Source organism: Salvelinus sp. IW2-2015, linkage group LG4q.1:29, assembly GCF_002910315.2.
Source record: "Salvelinus sp. IW2-2015 linkage group LG4q.1:29, ASM291031v2, whole genome shotgun sequence".
Taxonomy (NCBI): Eukaryota; Metazoa; Chordata; class Actinopteri; order Salmoniformes; family Salmonidae; genus Salvelinus; species Salvelinus sp. IW2-2015.
Genome location: NC_036842.1, coordinates 56,352,386 through 56,358,339, shown reverse-complemented (window position 1 = coordinate 56,358,339; position 5,954 = coordinate 56,352,386). Strand labels below are relative to the sequence as shown.

General features: G+C 41.5%; 1 long non-coding RNA gene across 1 annotated transcript; it reads left to right on the top strand.

Moving 5' to 3' along the window:
- Positions 1–846: 846 nt before the first annotated feature.
- Positions 847–2,396, top strand: LOC112073931 (uncharacterized). The gene is made up of 2 exons (XR_002894642.2): positions 847–2,104; positions 2,190–2,396. It is a non-coding gene; the product is annotated as an uncharacterized lncRNA (long non-coding RNA).
- The last annotated feature ends 3,558 nt before the right edge of the window (positions 2,397–5,954 follow it).

Here is a 5,954-nt window from a genome sequence, read left to right as displayed (position 1 = left end):
TTTTATCATAGGTACACTTCAACTGTGAGAGACGGAATCTAAAACAAAAATCCTGAAAATCACATTGTATGATTTTTAACTAATTAATTTGCATTTTATTGCATGACATAAGTATTTGATACATCAGAAAAGCAGAACTTAATATTTGGTACAGAAACCTTTGTTTGCAATTACAGAGATCATACGTTTCCTGTAGGTTCTTGACCAGGTTTGCACACACTGCAGCAGGGATTTTGGCCCACTCCTCCATACAGACCTTCTCCAGATCCTTCAGGTTTCGGGGCTGTCGTGGGCAATACGGACTTTCAGCTCCCTCCAAAGATTTTCTATTGGGTTCAGGTCTGGAACTGGCTAGGCCCTCCAGGACCTTGAGATGCTTCTTATGGAGCCACTCCTTAGTTGCCCTGGCGTGTGTTTCGGGTCGTTGTCATGCTGGAAAGACCCAGCCACGACCCATCTTCAATGCTCTTACTGAGGGAAGGAGGTTGTTGGCCAAAGATCTCGCGATACATGGCCATCCATCTCCCCTCAAATACGGTGCAGTCGTCCTGTCCCCTTTACAGAAAAGCATCCCCCAAAGAATGATGTTTCCACCTCCATGCTTCACGGTTGGGATGGTGATCTTGGGTTGTACTCATCCTTCTTCTCCTCCAAACACGCGAGTGGGAGGTTAGACCAAAAAGCTCTTATTTTTGTCTCAACAGACCACCATGACCTTCTCCATCCTCCTCTGGATCATCCAGATGGTCATTGGCAAACTTCAGACGGGCCTGGACATGCGCTGGCTTGAGCAGGGGGACCTTGCGTGCGCTGCAGGATTTAACTCTATATCTGGCGTTAGGTTAGCCTACATGAGGTATACAGCTAAAACACTCAACAGAAAAGACTGTGTTATCTGTGGGCATGCTAGACCTGTTCTGGCAACACACCCTTTTGCTCTAGGCAGCGGGGAAGGTTGGATGTGCATATTGGAAAGATTTTATCATGTCAACTCTACCCTGTGTAAAGCTCTGAGCCTTATCTTCCCAGAGGTTCCTCCCCAAAAGGCCCCATGGGGCGTCAGGGCATATGGAGGGAATTACAGCTGTATCACTGGTACAGGTAGGGGGATGGACTATGGTCAATTGCCCGAGGCGGATTGTATCAGTAAAGTCACCATTAATGCTACCTGGCCAGTAGATGTGCTAAACCAAATGAGAGGTGTTGCTGACGTATGGTGGATATGTGGCCCCAACCCGGCGGTTGACACCTATTCTTAAAGGTGAATGGCAAGGTACATGTGCCCTGGCTAGTCTTATAATACCATTAACCATTATTGAAGTTACAGCTAACCAACTCCTGGGATCCGCTCATGACACAGATGCTCGTGACCAACCCAGTAGGAGACAGAAACGTGATGCTCCTTGGTCCGATGGGACAGATAACATCCACACCGACCTGTTGGGGGTCCCAATAGTGGTCCCTCACGAATTCCAGGCACTAAACCGGAATGATGGCCTGTGGTACTTATTGCCCATTATTAGCACAGCCATTGTTGATGCTAAACAAACTGCCTGGATCAATTATATCTATTACAATCAGCAACGTTTTGTTAATTACACTTACACTGCACTTACAAGTATGGCTGAACAATTAGAGGTTACCTCTCGGACCGCTAGGCAGAATAGGCTTGCACTAGATATGATCCTGGCCAATCAAGGAGGGGTCTGTAAAATGTTTGGTGAGCAATGCTGTACATTCATCCCTAACAATACTAGCCCAGATGGAAGCATTTCAAAAGCTTTAAGTGGCCTTGACAAACTCTCGGTGGAAATGAAAGGTTTTGCTGGAGTGGAGGAGAGTGGACTGTTCTCCTGGTTGGGTGGCTGGTTCGGTAAGTACACTGCATTGATGGTTACTGGATTTCTGACCCTCATTGTTGTATTCCTTATGTTGATGTGCTGTGCCGCTTGCATCATACCTTGTTTGAAGAAATCTGTTACAGATGTGGCGCAGGCTTCAGGTATGATGCCATTGCTTGAGACTCCGGAAGGAGACGCTGACATTGAGTCTAACTTCCAGAGAAAAATGGGGCTGACTGAGGATGATCCTTGGTTCGCTGTGGGTGAGGTTGTGGAATGAAAAAGTTGATAATCAGTAGCTTAATGTAACTAACATACATGTAATAACTTGTCCTCCCTTATGTGAAGGTTTAAAGTTCCTGGGTGGCGAGGAGCCGTCCTGGTACAAGATATGTGTAGCAGGGAGGACCAGATGGTTTTAATGTTTTCTACAAATATACTCTGTGTGTTTTCTAATATCAATAATGTTGTTTTTGGTGAGTGACACCCTTGCGGGTGTCAAAAGGGGGAATCATAAAAACACCAATAAAAAAGAGCTGTGTTCTGAATAACTCATCCATATCTCGCTGTAATTTCAATGGGAGCTTGGTTGAAAATCTACCAGCCTCAGAAAAAATCCAAACAGGAAGTGGAACTTCTCAGGTTTTTGCCTGCCATATAAGTTCTGTTATACTCACAGACGTAATTCAAACCGTTTTAGAAACTTCAGAGTGTTTTCTATCCAATACTAATAATAATATGCATATATTAGCAACTATGCACTCTGTGCACCTTTCATCCAAGCTACTCAATACTGCCCCTGCAGCCATAAGAAGTTAAACACCAGTTTCAACAGCAACAGTGAAGAGGTGACTCCAGGATGCTGGCCTTCTAGGCAGTTGCAAAGAAAAAGCCATATCTCAGACTGGCCAATAAAAATAAAATATTAAGATGGGCAAAAGAACACAGACACTAGACAGATGAACTCTGCCTAGAAGGCCAGCATCCCGGAGTCGCCTCTTCACTGTTGACGTTGAGAAGGGTGTTTTGCGGGTACTATTTAATGAAGCTGCCAGTTGAGGACTTGAGGTGTCTGTTTCTCAAACTAGACACTCTAATGTACTTGTCCTCTTGCTCAGTTGTGCACCGGGGCCTCCCACTCCTCTTTCCATTCTGGTTAGAGCCAGTTTGCGCTGTTCTGTGAAGGGAGTAGTACACAGCGTTGTACGAGATCTTCAGTTTCTTGGAAATTTCTCGCATAGAATAGCCTTCATTTCTCAGAACAAGAATAGACTAACGAGTTTCAGAAGAAAGTTATTTGTTTCTGGCCATTTTGAGCCTGTAATCGAACCCACAAATGCTGGTGCTCCAGATGCTCAACTAGTCTGAAGGCCAGTTTTATTGCTTCTTTAAATCAGCACAACAGTTTTCAGCTGTGCTGACATATTTGCAAAATGGGTTTTCTAATGATCAGTTATCCTTTTAAAATTAGAAACTTGGATTAGCTAACACAACGTGTCATTGGAACACAGGAGTGATGGTTGCTGACAATGGGCTTCTGTACGCCTATGTAGATATTCCATAAAAAATCTGCCGTTTCCAGCTACAATAGTCATTTACAACATTAACAATGTCTACACTGTATTTCTGATCAATTTGATGTTATTTTAATGGACAAAAAATTGGCTTTTCTTTCAAAAACAAGGACATTTCAAAGTGACCCCAAACTTTTGAACGGTAGTGTATATGGAAAGAAACATTACCCCCAGGTTGAACTTGTCATCAATAATCTGGTAATGTGAAATTTCCTGGCAATGATTGATTCCTAGTACAATTCTACAAACACTCGTCACAAATTACTAAAGCCTGTGTTACTTATGTTCACAGCAGCTATTAGTACAAAAGCAATCTCTACTGATTTTCTTTTACATAATCCATCATACCAGGAACTTGAACGCTCCAAAAGTGGCAGTATCATTAGATGCTGAAAAAAATATTTGGAGTAGAATGGGCATATGTGGTGGCTGTCTTAAAAAAATAGTTTTTTTTGTCTGTGATTTTGTTGTTGGATTGAGCTATTGTATAATTATTTAAGTTATCAAGAGAGACAAGGATGCTGTCTGTCGTTATCTATTTGCTTTAGCCACAGAACACACAACGCCGCTGTTGCCACCGTTGCAGGAACAATCCATCACAGCTGCTTCCTGCCGGAGGCCAACCAACAGGATACATCCAGAGAGACTGGACGCAAGCAAGAAGACATAGAACTGATAATGGGAACCATTATCTTGGGAATTATGTTATGTGAGATCAAATGCATAACATGAGTGAACTGGTGCTGATCTCAAAGATATTGAACACATGGAAAGATTCATAATTTTTTTTTTTTTTTACTTCGACACATGAAATGTACTGTATGCAAAGTAACCATGTGATTTAATATTGCATGTTATCTATATCAGAGGAGGCTGGTGGGAGGAGCTATAGGAGGGCGGGCTCATTGTAATGGCTGGAATGAAATGAATGGAATGGAGTCAAACACATTGTTTCCATGAGTTTGTTTTTGGTACCATTCCATTGATACCATTCCCATTACAATGATCCCTTCCTCCTATAGCTACTCACACCAGCCTCCTCTTGTCTATATCTATATAGCAAGCTAAACATTTCTCCCTACTGAAAAGCCAATTCTGACGTGTTTTATGAAACTAATGAGAATTGCCTCAGGCCTGCGTTGAAACGGCTGCCAGTTTATGCGCATCAAATGCGCATCTCTATTCCCCTGAACACGCAACAAAGCCGCATGCTCACACGACACCCAAACATTAGTTTGTTTATGCTCCAACTGTACCATGGTAATGAATGTGTCCGGACTCGGGAAGAGACAGACAGGCAGCGTTTCTCAGCCAGTCGAAATCATGAATCTGCTGCTATTATTGTTATGGATATATACAAAGAAATGTCAATTGAAAAAAGGTGAAACGAAGTACCGAGGTAAAAGCAGTTTAAAGTTGGATATTCGACGGATATTCGCGCTTTCTAACCTCAATAGCTTTCAAACCACTTGAGCCACAGACTCCAAATAAGTGTCAAGATGTTGGAAAAATTGCGCACAACATTGCACAGGTCTTATTTTCACGATTTGGACATTAATTCGCTTTCCAAAGCTAATCAACGTGGAAATGTGAGCAGCATTTTGTATTACTAGTTGAATTCGTTATGGAGTGTAAAAGTACAAACTTTTTTTACATTCGAATTTCAATAGTACTTGACTCAAACAAGGTTCAGAATGTCCACTGACTACCCTTCTATATTGCACAACCTTTGATTTGTTCATTTTCATCTCGCACGTTTTTACATGAATTTGTCAAACTTTCGCATTTCAATAGCTCCTTGGTCATGTGACCTACTGGACTCAAACAAGGTTCAGAATGTCCACTCAGTGGGCCTACACATTGCACATCCTTTAGTTTGTCCATTTTCATYTCAAAACATTTTTACATACATTTTTCAAACTTTCAAATTGCAATAGCTCCTTGGTCATGTGACCTAATGACTTCAAACAAACTTCAGAATGTCCACGGACTAGCCTTATATATTGCACACTCTTGTTTGTGTACTGTAAAATCACACAGTGTAATGTACATGTTTTATAGTTTAAAATTTCAATAGCTCCTTGGTCATGTCAATTACACACCTAAGAAGCGTGCAGTGGATATTCACCCATATTGCRTAACCTCTAGTCATGTATCTTCTATATTGTTGTACATTAATATTAGTTTGACAATTAGGGGGTTCAGTCCAGTGTTGTGTTAACCCTTTTCTTTCATATTTATCTACAATAATTGGTAGTTCTAAGTACTTATTTTCCCAGTTTTTTATTTTGCCGCAGTATTTAACAGTGGTACACAATAGGAGAGAGACAGATAATATCTCCTTTCGTCGTTAATATCAACCATAAAGGAAAAGGGCAAAGTACGAGAGTCATGCTATTAATTGTCCAAAGCAGGAATGGAGTGAATTAGTCAGGTAGGCTGCAGTGGGTTTGCTGGTCAATACATATACTGAACATGTAATCACAGTAATGGTGGCCAGAAAATCAATGAATAAAAATGGAATATTGACAAATTAAAC